At 40.7% G+C, this 12706-nt stretch overlaps 1 long non-coding RNA gene and 2 other non-coding genes across 3 annotated transcripts; 2 read left to right on the top strand and 1 right to left on the bottom strand.

The window, feature by feature from the left end:
* Window positions 1–5462: 5462 nt before the first annotated feature.
* Window positions 5463–10248, bottom strand: LOC118320053. The gene is made up of 3 exons (XR_004796204.2): window positions 10110–10248; window positions 8559–8639; window positions 5463–8142 (listed from the first exon to the last, which is right to left on the bottom strand). It is a non-coding gene; the product is annotated as an uncharacterized LOC118320053 (long non-coding RNA).
* Window positions 10249–10779: 531 nt separating this feature from the next.
* Window positions 10780–10872, top strand: trnar-ucu. The gene is made up of 2 exons: window positions 10780–10816; window positions 10837–10872. It is a non-coding gene; the product is annotated as a tRNA-Arg (tRNA).
* An 812-nt stretch (window positions 10873–11684) lies between these two features.
* On the top strand, window positions 11685–11777 carry trnar-ucu. Its single transcript has 2 exons — window positions 11685–11721; window positions 11742–11777. It is a non-coding gene; the product is annotated as a tRNA-Arg (tRNA).
* Window positions 11778–12706: the final 929 nt, after the last annotated feature.

Raw genomic sequence — 12706 nt, 5'->3', positions numbered from 1 at the left:
CCAAATATTTTGATCAACCCCCTGTGGCTGCAATAGAGGTCGTAAACTTAGCTCCCTCCACATTAGCAGATGGTATATGGGCCAAATAGAAATTACACAAACATGTCAAATTATTGTTTCCAAAGATGGTGTCTTTCATTTCAGCTCATTTTTAACACACATTATTTACATGAAATGTATGTTCAAGGGTTCATTGTACTTAGAAGTTTGGTTTTGATTAGTTATTTGATGATATCAAAATCGTTTAAAATATTAGGAATTACAGCTGAGACCAACTCCATTGGACTCTATTGACATCAACAGCGCAAAATGACAGCACCCGTAACCCGTAGGACACTTTGGCTTCATTATTGTACAATGGGAGGAAGTCATTGCTCATGATTACGAACACAACTTTTACATCCAAAGCAGTCAATAAAACAATTTCGACAGAAACAAATAAAGGTGGGAAAAGGTATTTAAGTAATGGATTTGGGTACTTTTCTGAAATTGTATGTTTTCTTTAAATGCATGTTGCTTAATGTATTGTCCTGCATAATGATTTCTTACATTGGTCTTCTTACAACCAAGCACCAACAACATTCAATAGGAGATGAAGCATTCTAGCTAAGAGGGAGGCAGAGAAACAAAGTGGAAAAAACAGGGAGTGAGCTCTACATTCACAAGTTCATGCAATATTAATCAGTAATTAAAAGACCTGAGCTGCTCCAAGGCGAATAAGACAGAGAAGGAGAGGCCTAGCTGGACTAAGTAGTGTGTATTTCACTTTTAACAGCTCATCCTATTAGAGCAGTGACCATGGGTTTAAAAAGGAGGGTCAGCCTTACCTTACCTGAAATGACCCCCCTCGCTAAACTTTCATGGTGCAGCACCCAATCAATTGTGAGATGGCATGATAAATCTAATGTGGTCATCAAATGTTGTACACATTTGACAAAAGCAAATAATTGTTCATAAAAACACTGAGGCATCTATCTGTCTGGCAGAAGTTTTAGGAATGTTTTTATGACCAGGTATTATCACATTTCCAAATGATTACATTTTCAGTTTTAACAACACTAAGCCATACAATTGGTTCTGTGACATACAGTGGTGCTTTGAGCTAAAAACAGGATTGAGAACACAAGGTTAACATGATGATATTTAACAGTTATAATGATATCCATCTGGTGTATTTGCAAGCTATCTGCTGAGGATGATGGGGATCTCACTAGTTTTACGGGTAACACAATAGATCCTGATGAGGACATTAATGTACCACCTTTCATAGCAAAACATAGAGTAGTTTAAACTCTTAAAATGTCAACTCCATGGTGCCTTAAGAGGGAATGTCATTCAGTTAATCCTCTGGGCACCATGACTCTCTGTACACAATCTAATGTCAATTCCTTTGAGTGATTGTTGAATTATTTCAGCCAGAGCAAAACCGGATGGACTGTCCAACCAACATTCCCACACTTTGAGTGAAGCCACTAGCACAAACATTACAGGGACTTGATGCAAGTGTGATATGATGAAACTCAATGCACAGACCCAGAATAAACTAGGACCATCTGGTTTTTCATCCATCGTCTACTGCTTTATCCATTTTAGGGTCGCAGGGGGGCTGGAGCCAATCCAAGCTAACATTGGGCGAGAGGCAGGGTTCACCCTGGACAGGTCGCCAGCCTATCGCAGGGCCACATACAGAGACGGACAACCATTCACTTTCACATTCACACCTACGGTCAATTTAAGGTGTCCAATGAACCTAACCCCATTCTGCATGTCTTTGGACTGTGGGAGGAAGCCGGAGAACCCGGAGAGAACCCACCCAAACATGGGGAGAACATACAAACTCCACACAGAAAGGCCCTGGTTGGTTTAAACCGCGATTCAAACCCAGAACCCTCTAGCTGTGAGGCGAAAGTGCTACCCACTACACCACCATGCAGTATCTGTTCATCCTATTAGAAGTTTTAATTTCAAAACTACTAATTTGCAAGATCATTGAATTGACCTATATCATTTTGAGCACTTCCAGTTTAAAACAGGGTAAAGACAAATTAAATAGTATTGCATGAACAAAGAAAACATTTTGTTTCTTGCTTCTCACCCTCGACTCACCTCCTTCTACTACTACACTATCATTTCTTCCAGCTCGTATGAGCTCTTTGCCTGGGCCTTAAAAACAATAACCTCACAACTTTTAAAGGAATGATCAGCATCAGTGAAAACTTCATTCTAAGCAGAAATTCTCCCTCCATCTCTCTCCCTCATCTCTATTCTCCCTCAGGCAACAAAAAATAAATGCTGACCAAGACTTAGCCAGCCATCGAGAGTTACAATTTCCCCTTTATCCGCAGTTCACTTCATGTCAAGTCTGCTTATAACGGAGACCAATAAACTTAGATGTTCTCATTTTGACCAGGCGAGGAGAGATCTCTGAGTCGGGATACATTTTCATCAATGCTAGAAATGTACACTTTGGTTTCAACTTTTTGAACCGATGCCTGCAGTGTTTTTTTTTGTGAGCACTGTAACAGAGAGTCAAAGGTCTATGGTCTGTCTATATTGGCTTGTCCACTAATGTGTGTTTGGCAGAAACCTCCCATTTACCTCAATAGTTTTGTTTTTTCAAGAGTAATCAAGGGCCATTTAAAGAACTGCACCTCAAAGGATAGATTAACATTTAATTTCCAACTCTTAATGTAACATTGCCGTTCCCTCAAGTACATTGTAAGACTTAGTGGTCTTTGTTTTTATTCCAACACAAAGATCCCTTTGTAACGTTATTCAAATGTGAAAAATATGGGACAATATCTGTACCATTCTGACTGCAAGTAAAAGTGCATTGTAAAATTCATCTAAAGTGAATGTGAGCCTGCAGCACTCAGACTTAATCAAACCACATCCATGTCTTTCAAATTTTGCTTCCCTTTTGCTTCACCGTCCCTCTGTCAGCAAAGGAAGCAGTGTCCAACCAAAGAGTTTTTCTGTCCCTGTTTTTTTTACGTGTTTATTTATTCTTTGTTGTTGTTGTTTTTCTGACTCTGTATGGTGGCATTGGGTACTTTGAAAGGTGCTATATAAATCAAAAATTATTTTTATTATTAGTAATAGTAGTAGTATTGGTGAAGTAAAACTAGAATGACCCTCAGTAGAGAAGATACCTCCACCAAGGCACCATTAAATTAAATCAAGCTGCTTCCAAGTCAATACTTAGATAGATATCAGTCCTTAAATACGCCTGATTTGTTTTCCGTCAAGATCCCTTAATTATTCACTGAGAAATTGGTGAAAATGTCAAAAAATCTCACAATGTTTTTGATCTGATCCTTTGCCCAGATCTATAAGGTTCTTTCTTGGGACATGTCCCATCCTTCCAACAAGTTTTGTGGAAATATGTTCAGTATGCCAGAGGCAAACAAAGAAACAAAGAAACCATTTTTACCTCCTTGATGGGCGTACAAATCTAGAATGATATAAAAGTCAGAAAATTGGACCCAATATTTCATATGGAAATGTTTTTTTCTCTATTCCCTTTAGCCATCTGGTGACCCCCTCAGACTTGTCTTAGGACCAATGTTGGACTGGCCATAGGGCATACCGGGACTAGTTGCAGTGGGTCGCCATCCAGGAGGGCTGTTGGACCCAGTCATGATCAGTGTCAGTGGTCCTCCCCCACTCCACCTCCAGGACAGTCAAAGTGGTACTGGAAACACAACAGTACAACTCCCCATTTGGGTTGTTTAAGATCTATGGAAGATAGATTGCATGATATTAAGCTTTAAAAAGCAGTTTTGCTACCTTTTCTTTGACAATGTTAAATCTGGGTATCCAGCAGAACCATTATGTCTATGTTCATTCTAATTTCAACCAGTTGAGGAACTCATTGTTTGAAAAGTTTAATATGAATTGTAAAAGACTAACAGTTATTGAACCCATGTTAGGCCTTGAACAACTTCGACAGATTGGTGTTGATTTTGTGCCAAAATGTCCAGATCATGTTTAAATAAACACCACGAGACGTGTCTGAGAATAATGAAAATCCAAAACGATCACACAGCTGTTTAACCTGTTTCCCCCTAAGTTGATATACTGGCATGTATTTGTCAGTTAGAAAACAAGCTCTCCGGAAATTATACATCCTGTGTCAGCTTTCTTTCAAGCAGGTACTTGTAAACTCAGCATAGATCATGTAAAAAGCTGCTAACCATGTGTAGATTAATGTCTTAAGTCTACATTGCAATGTCTCATGTTACCCTCCTCTCGTCTCGCCTCTCGATTTCCCATCCCTCTTTACTCTGCTCTCTTCCAGCCTCCATCCATCCCTGCCAACTGATGTGATGGAGTGTAGGTTGGGGGAATGTTTAGGGGGAGAAGAGAGACTAATGGTGGACATTCTAGTGACAAGCTCAGAGTCACAGTAGAAAGAAAGACAAATAAAGTCAGAGAAGGCAGGCAGGGATGAATTTACAGAGTAATGAAACCAGAAAGGAAAGGATCCAGAGCAAAGGATAGATAGAGGAAAGATTGAGATACAAGAAAAGAGAGAGCGGGAGAGAAACTGGAAGTAAGAATAAGTGTGTAATAGTGCACACCTGAGGACCAGTGGCGCCCGACGCCATTTCTGCCAGTATCCTGTAGGAGGAGCTGGAAAGCAGGTGTTCATTTATTTATTATTACACAATAATAAATACGAACCTTTCTTCACATGATATCATTAAAGTAGTTCACTCTTCTGTCATTTGATGAAGCCATTTCAAACTGTGATTTACAAAAAAAAGTTTACTAATGTAGTTAGTTAATTTGTTAACTCTTCAAATTGATCATCAATCAGGTCCAAGATTAAGATAAGAATACTGGGCCATCTGCAGTGTTAGCTGTATGCAATAGAGCAGTGCCGGATGTAAAGGAAGTATTTTGTACTGAATCAGTCTCAAGGTTAGTATTGTTCATACTGGGTCCAATTTGGTAGATACAGATTCCAAAGTTCAATTATTTTCACAAGGCTAGATGAAAAAGACTGACACCTGATGCCAGTGGCTTGGAGCTGTGACAGTGACAGCGTGTGGAACATAAATTTCCGCAAAAGTGCAACAAGGATATTTTCCATGTGTGGCTGTTGCTTAGGGACAAGGAAAGGTTGAACAGATAGTGTCGACATGTGGTACTTTTATTTTGTAGGACACAATGAATTTGGTTAGGTGTCTTCTTCTGGCTGCTCCAGATCGCTCCGTTTCTCCAAAGCAAAATTACTTCTGCTGATGCAGAAAATGAAGTTTGTTTTGTAAGATGTACATTTTTGGCTCCTTCACAATAAAAACGAGCCCATGTCTTGCCAGTTTGGACACTTTTGATGTGAAGTAGCTGTGGGATGTTACATTTGAACCAGCAGTAATTCAACAGGGGAGAGTAAACGGTGCAGCTGATATTAAATGAGATGGATCCCTTGGGTTTAGGCAATCTGAATCCATCGGGAAGAAGTCAACTCTGCCACAACCAATAAAGTATCCATACTGGAGTTTGATGACATGACGGTCTTTATAGCACACAACGAGTTGTAGAACATCTACATTTTGAGCATCACAAAGATACAGGTATTTGTTGCAGGGCTGATGAATCAGTTTGACTAGCTTGAATTTGTTATTTGATCTACGTTTCACCTCTGATGACCGCTGCTCTTTATTGCTTTCGAGTCAGCTCTGACACTTCATGAAGTGACGTCATTGTGTTCAGAAGCAGAATGAAGTGTTTAATCACCTGGAAGCTAATGGACTCAGACACGCACACACACACACACGCACACACACATGCTCCCTTCTCTCTTCTTTTGCCTGCCTTAGGGAAATTTGTGTGAAAGTACTTTGCAGTCGGCTTTTGCCCAACTTACCCATTAAGTCGTCCATGTATTATTTATGTGGGATTTCAGATGAGCTGTTGCTTTCACTGACATGCAATAGTTCTGGACATAGAGACACTGACAACTGTCCGCTCTAACTAGATTTACTTTTATACGCATGCAAGGAATGTGGAATTACATCGGAAACAAGATTCTCCAGAAGACATCTTAAAACTCAACACGCACCACTTTAAGACCTGGTAAAATGACATTTGAATTAAACTTGCGAGTGAAAGATGAGAGGAAGGATAGTGAGAGCAGGACAAAAATGAAGAAAGAAGACCAGGAGTTAAGGGTGTACAGAAAATAAATATGAACAAATGGGAGGCAGAGAGGGGGAGAGAGAGAAAAAAGAAAGCAAGAGTGACAATTGTGAAGGGACAACATGCAAGTAGAAAGACAATCTCCATTTAACTTCTTGAACTTTTTTTCAAACAAATGTCTACACTCAGATGGAAGGATGGAGAAAGACATAGAGACAACAGGGAAGGATGGAAAAGATAGACAGGTCTGACTGTCCTTTCCACCACAATGAACAGCACTGTTGTCAGTCTACAAAACATGGCCATTAACTGGCTTTAAAGATGCATACAGGCACACACCTATATCCACACACACATGGACACACACAGATAAAAACAAAAATAAACAATTGCAAACAGGATATTGATTGCTTCTTCATGTTTTCGATACATCGTAAAGATTAAATGAAGGTTGTATTACATCTCATCACATTACATGCCATTATTACATCATGAGACACTTCAGTTAAGAACCACATTCGTAGGTGCTTTGAAATGTCACTAATGCACATAATCTGAAATACGAAACATATTTTACATCACATGTCAATGAGAGAATGATATCATTAACATATAAGATAGCTATAATGGTGCGCTCACATTGGACGTGACACAGATTTTAAGTTTGGTCGTGTGAGTAAATTAGTTTGGTCGCTGGAACATTTGTGCTTATTCACGTCATTTACCCGAATAAGACAAATACTTGACTTTTTTTTCCTTCAACTTTCTCTGCCAAACCTCTAAAAAATCAGGCACACAAATACACAGACAGACAGAAACACACACATGAATGAAAAAAAGGCAGACAGGAAGCCCTACAAAGAGGTTGTGCTAACCTCTGCGAAAGCTATCTTCTTACTTCTTCATCACTTTCTGCCAAGCCCTCTCCTTCTTGGCCGGGCCACGATACAAATAGCATCTCATGTCGGACTGCCCACACACAGCGACAGTAGTTATGCTCCATTTCTGTTACAATGACGGGACGTAGGGAGGATGTCAACTCCAATTGGCTATCTCGTCAAAGCGCAGTGCAAATATTTCAGTATAAATATTTCAACTCGAGTGACTTAAACGGAAGAGATTCCATACAAAGTATAATGCAAAGACACAACTAGATGCAAATGTAACGCCTTTCGCGTCGCGGAGCTGGGAAACATTGCTGTGGAGAGGAACGTCTGGACTACTTTTGCTTAACCTGCTTCCATCACGACCTGACAGCAACAAAAACATTTTGAAAATGGATGGAAGAGGCCAAGACACCAGTGTCTCTGCAGACTCTAGCGCTGGTTCCCCCAGAATGAAATGTGGCAATGCAGGCACGGAGGCAATGTGCATCCAGTAAATCCCATATGTTCTTTTGTTTTCTAAAACTCATGGAGTGGAAGCCTCGGATCAGGTGCATGTCCATTACTAGCAGGCTATGTTACAGGGTGACAGCTTTGTAGCTCTGTTTGTATGGGGTGGATTACTTTTTTTTTTTGTTGAAGAACTTTTGTTCCGACTGATTGGGTTATTCTCCAACCTCTGTATCTCGTCCCTTTTGTCTGGTTCAGTACAGTCGTTCATCCTATTTTCCAGTGACTCAGTGAACTGGAACGACTGGAGAGACATGCTGCTGCGTTCACTGCATCCTCTAACCCTGTCTGTGTCACTGTCCCCTAATCCCTGTCCACATCCTGAGTAACTTCACAAAAACCTTTATTTCTCAGCATCTGAAGCAGAGAGAAACATGAAATGAAAACAATTTGAGAGTTTAAACATTTGGCTCTCGCTGTGAATCTCATACAGCTCGAGGGGGACAGGCAAAACAGCTGTCACACCCGGTGAGATACGTGCATGCCGTATGTTGCATCTGGTCATGAAGGGGTTCAAAAAGTGTTCTGAGAATATCTTGCTTTCTTTTCTTTAACTGTCTTTTGTGTGTGTCCATGTGTGAGGGGCCATCTGTCTTGTCAGCTACACCGTTGCACATGCAGACAGAAACACAAATAAAAATCACAAAACGGAAAAGTTTGAACCAAGTTAAAAGTTACGCAAAGACTGCACATTATCAGGCCCATAGAAAAAGAGCATGAGTGTAAAACATACACGCCCACACTTTTGAAGAAAGCAGGGCATCAGGAAGGTCATAACCAAGGCAGAGCCCTGAGGATTTCTAGGCTGATATTAAACCGGTTGAAGACATATTACAGTGGACAGATGGAGGTGCGCGCGGACACACACGCACACACACATACACACACACACACACACACACACACACACACACACATCACGGTCCTCTTGGCAACCAAAAAGGGAAAAATTATGATTGTTACAAGTGAGTTCTTTTCTTATGAACTTTTTTAAAAAAAACAAAAAAAAACTGTCACCTTGCAGCAAGAAGGTTCCCAATTCCAATCCCGGTTTGGACCAATCAGTTTGCTCTGGGTACTCCGGTTTCCTCCCACAGTCTAAAGATATGCAGATTGGGGTTAGGTTAATTGGACACTTTAAATTGACCATAGATGTACGTGGATTCATTTTTCTTTGTTGTAATCACTTTACAACATGCTTTGAAACAGGAGTTGCACTAATTATTCCATTTCCATGTGACATTTCACCAGTGGGTGGTTAGGAAAATATCACAGTATCTTTTTTTTCATTCAAAATTTCACAGTTTAAAATAGCGGAGACTCCTTAAGGTATTATGCTCTTTATAGAAACTGTTAAAAAAAATGAAGGTCAAGCTCCTTGTGTTTGTGAGACTTGATGTGATGACAGGTCAGAAGGAATGTTTGACATATTGACTTTAACCTTTTACAGGCTGCTGAAAGTCATGAATTAAGATGCAACTAGGCTGTGAAACACTGCAGATGAGAGAGAATCCGAATGTTTGTTGCGTGTATCACAGTTACACAAACACACACTCAACTAAAAGTGATGAAAATTTATTGTTTGTTTAGTTTTTCTGTAGAACATGGTTTTTTTTGATTAAGTCATGAAAAAAAATGCTTTTGTTAGTGGTTTCCAATAATTTTGCCTTGTGACAAATTACAAGAAAATTTCACAAGATGAAATTTCTGTTCCACTGAGAGTCCAAACAAACATAAAGACAAGGATTTTGTATGATTGAATTGAAAAAAACGTCACCAGCCCTATGATCATTGTCTAATTTCAGAGCTACCTGATCCTCTGAGTTTCACATCCATCTATCAGAGTCAAGGCTTGGAAAACCAGGGCCTTAACAGAGCAATAAGGAAACACACTGGCCCTTCTCCTCCTCCAACCTGTGTGAGGGCCCCCAGCCCTTCTCCTCTGGCTACAATTCCTCTCCAAAGTACTGGATAAAGTATTTGCTGCTCACCTTCAGAATCACCTCCACCTATTTGTAAAGAATTCAGTCTGGTTTCAGCTCTGCTCACAACACAAACACAGCTCTGGTTAGAGTCAGAGACGACTTACTGATGGCAGCTGATGCTGGCTCACCTTCCCTCCTCATTCTCCTTGATTGGTTGACCATGGTATATACATTGCACTCAAATGAATAGCTCATTGGACTTCTAGCTTGAACACCAAGTAATTGATGGAAATATTGTGGGATGGAGTCCCACCAGAGTCGAGACTTATGAATCAGTTAGCCGAAAAGTGTCTATACTGTCTACTGGCGGAACTTCCTGATCTCCTGAGGTTCACAATGCATGACAAAACGTTTTCCATGAACTCTCATACCAAGACATTAATGCCATGCAAATAACTCATGAACGTGCATAACCTTGCAAAGTAATCTGTTAATGCGGTGTCTTATACCTTTAAGGCGCAAAAATATTAGAAAATTGTTCAAGATCACAGAGGAAGCGTACTCTGGGCCCATAACCCAGAGGTCCATGGATCAAAGCCACCCTCTGCTAAAGGAAACTTGTGAGGCTCCATCTTGTCCCTACCTTGCCTTTTTGTTGATGGAAAACTTTGGTCAAGTGTCACTAGACATCATGGAGTTAATTGTGATGAGACTTCAGAAAGGTCCTAACAACAGTGCCGATATCCTCCTCAGTGTTCCCAATTTCTCGGTTTACACGTGAGCTAAACAGTGATTCAAGGTGCATACATATTAAATAATTGATTACGACCACAGGTTTTTTCGGCTGGGGACAGGGGTTTTTTTCGGCAAAAAACAGCATAAAGCCGTAGAGGAAGCATGCTGGGCCCATGACCTAGAGGTCGACGAATAGAAACCATCCTCTTCTAAAGGAAAGTTGCGGGGCTCAATGTTTTCCCTACCTTGACCTTCCATTGTCATGGGAAGGAACTTCATTGCCTATGAAGCATTTACATCTTATGCCACAAAGTGTTATTACACACTGACAAATGCTGGTAGGAGTGTCTGCGTTTTTTGTAGCATCATTGCCTATGAAGCACAGTGCATCTAGGCAATGTCTACTCCCCCTACCTGAAAGAACTACTCACAAAACTAACCTCAGCACAATAGTTAAGGGTACCAAATGATGGTACTACAAGTGACTACGTTACACCTTCTAAATGGAAAACCTAGCTTCTGTGATCATTTTAGGGCTTTCAAAGAAAGTATTTTTTGAATGGCACTGTGCATGAAAAGGCTCTGTGGCGCAATGGCCAGCGCATTGGACTTCTAGCTTAAACACTAAGTAAATGATTCAAAGGTTGTGGGTTCGAGTCCCACCGGAGTCGTGACTTATGATTCAGGTAGCTGTCTACTGGTTGAACTTCCTGATCTCCTGAGTTTCACAATGCATGACAAACCGTTTTCAGTGAACTCTCATACCAAGACATTAATGCCATGCAAATAACTCATGAACGTGCATAACCCTGCAAAGTAATCTGTTAATGCGGTGTCTTATACCTTTAAGGCGCAAAAATATTAGAAAATTGTTCAAGATCACAGAGGAAGCGTACTCTGGGCCCATAACCCAGAGGTCCATCCTCCTCAGTGTTCACAATTTCTCGGTTTACACGTGAGCTAAACAGTGATTCAAGGTGCATACATATTAAAAAATTGATTAAGACCACAGGTTTTTTTCGGCTGGGGACAGGTTTTTTTTTCGGTAAAAACAGCATAAAGGCGTAGAGGAAGCAAGCTGGGCCCATGACCCAGAGGTCGACGAATAGAAACCATCCTCTTCTAAAGCAAAGTTGCGGGGCTCAATGTTTTCCCTACCTTGACCTTCCATTGTCATGGGAAGGAACTTCATTGCCTATGAAGCCTTTACATCTTATGCCACAAAGTGGTATTACACACTGACAAATGCTGGTAGGAGTGTCTGCGTTTTTTGTAGCATCATTGCCTATGAAGCACAGTGCATCTAGGCAATGTCTACTCCCCCTACCTGAAAGAACTACTCACAAAACTAACCTCAGCACAATAGTTAACCAAATGATGGTACTACAAGTGACTACGTTACACCTTCTAAATGGAAAACCTAGCTGTTATCATTTTAGGGCTTTCAAACAAAGTATTTTTTGAATGGCACTGTGCATGAAAAGGCTCTGTGGCGCAATGGACAGCGCATTGGACTTCTAGCTTAAACACTAAGTAAGTGATTCAAAGGTTGTGGGTTCGAGTCCCACCAGAGTCGAGACTTATAAATCAGGTAGCTGAAAAGTGTCTATGCTGTCCACTGGTGGAACTTCCTGATCTCCTGAGTTTCACAATGCATGACAAACCGTTTTCAGTGAACTCTCATACCAAGACATTAATGCCATGCAAATAACTCATGAACGTGCATAACCTTGCAAAGTAATCTGTTAATGCGGTGTCTTATACCTTTAAGGCGCAAAAATATTAGAAAATTGTTCAAGATCACAGAGGAAGCGTACTCTGGGCCCATAACCCAGAGGTCCATGGATCAAAGCCACCCTCTGCTAAAGGAAACTTGTGAGGCTCCATCTTATCCCTACCTTGCCTTTTTGTTGATGGAAAACTTTGGTCAAGTGTCACTAGACATCATGGAGTTAATTCTGATGAGACTTCAGAAAGGTCCTAACAACAGTGCCGATATCCTCCTCAGTGTTCACAATTTCTCGGTTTACACGTGAGCTAAACAATGATTCAAGGTGCATACATATTAAATAATTGATTACGACCACAGGTTTTTTCGGCTGGGGACAGGTTTTTTTTTCGGTAAAAAACAGCATAAAGCCGTAGAGGAAGCATGCTGGGCCCATGACCTAGAGGTCGACGAATAGAAACCATCCTCTTCTAAAGGAAAGTTGCGGGGCTCAATGTTTTCCCTACCTTGACCTTCCATTGTCACGGGAAGGAACTTCATTGCCTATGAAGCATTTACATCTTATGCCACAAAGTGGTATTACACACTGACAAATGCTGGTAGGAGTGTCTGCGTTTTTTGTAGCATCATTGCCTATGAAGCACAGTGCATCTAGGCAATGTCTACTCCACCTACCTGAAAGAACTACTCACAAAACTAACCTCAGCACAATAGTTAACCAAATGATGGTACTACAAGTGACTACGTTACACCTTCTAAATGGAAAACCTAGCTGT

Source organism: Scophthalmus maximus, chromosome 9, assembly GCF_022379125.1.
Source record: "Scophthalmus maximus strain ysfricsl-2021 chromosome 9, ASM2237912v1, whole genome shotgun sequence".
Lineage (NCBI taxonomy): Eukaryota > Metazoa > Chordata > Actinopteri > Pleuronectiformes > Scophthalmidae > Scophthalmus > Scophthalmus maximus.
This window is presented reverse-complemented; position numbering and strand designations above follow the sequence as displayed.